Genomic DNA, 1,215 nt, shown 5'->3' with positions numbered 1-1,215 from the left:
ATATATATACACATGTACATAATTATACATATATATTCTGCCCAATTGTAAATGGCTGCCCTGGCTTCACCTGTCACATCGCTGTTAGCAGTTTAGTATATTATATAGAAGTCTGTGGTTCTTATATAAAATATAGCCGTGTTAGCAGCATAGACATAGTATATCTAGACCGAGCGTTTGCCTTTATTTAAGGAGTGGGGGTAAAGATGCACGTAGAAAAGGACATACTCTGTTTCGTGCCCCTTGCGTTCTCTCTCGCTCGCACAGAGCATAGCGCTCTCTTTCGTCATGCTACGTGCGAGCGAGAGGGAACGCAAGGGGCACGAAACAGAGTATGTCCTTTTCTATGTGTACCTCGGCTCCCACTCCTCAACACTCGGTCTAGATTTACTATGTCTATGGTTAGCAGTCTAGTATATTATATAGAAGTCTGTGATCAATATATATTATTTCTGTCAAATTTCTTTAACATATAGACAAACACTATCAAAATATGTGTGACAATTATATGTTTGACAGCCGCCGCAACGACACGAATATCAGTGACGTGAACTTGCGCAATATAACAGCCAATCAAATTTAGGCACAATTTATCTCGTTGCATCGTCCCGCAGTGGCTTCCCCCCCGCAATGATATACTCGGCCCCTATATTTCTATGGACGATGCGTACATTAATGTTTGCGTATATTAGAGTAACTTGAAGTAAAGGCCATCACACCCAAAATTCCGTAAGGGCATAAGATGTAAACGTAAGAAAATTGACCATATTATTATTAAACAAAATATATATAAAACATTACTATCCCCCAGTAGAATATTAGAATCTAATCAAGGATTAATAAGGGATATAATTCTCATAATTTTTTTTTCTGCATGTCTTATTTATTTGAATATTTCAACCATCCAAAATTTCTTGTTGCATTTGTATTTTAATTTTATTTTTATTTACACTGCCAGAGTAGTAACGTTTTATAATATATTTTTGATTAATAATAATAATAACACACACACATCTATTATATAAAATAAATATAATTCTGGTAACAATATTCTGCGCAGGCGCTTAACGCTCGACGCTCGACGCTTGACGCTGTCATGTAAAGGCACTTTAAAGGCCGTATTACACTACGGGTTGCGGGCTCGATTGCGGTTGGGGTTACGGTTGACGATTACGGATATACCAATCAGAGCAAAGCAGCTTGCCGGTTGATTGG

The sequence above is a fragment of the Formica exsecta genome, unplaced genomic scaffold (assembly GCF_003651465.1).
Source record: "Formica exsecta isolate Colony F162 unplaced genomic scaffold, ASM365146v1 scaffold25, whole genome shotgun sequence".
NCBI lineage: Eukaryota > Metazoa > Arthropoda > Insecta > Hymenoptera > Formicidae > Formica > Formica exsecta.
Note: the sequence above shows the minus strand (reverse complement) of the source record.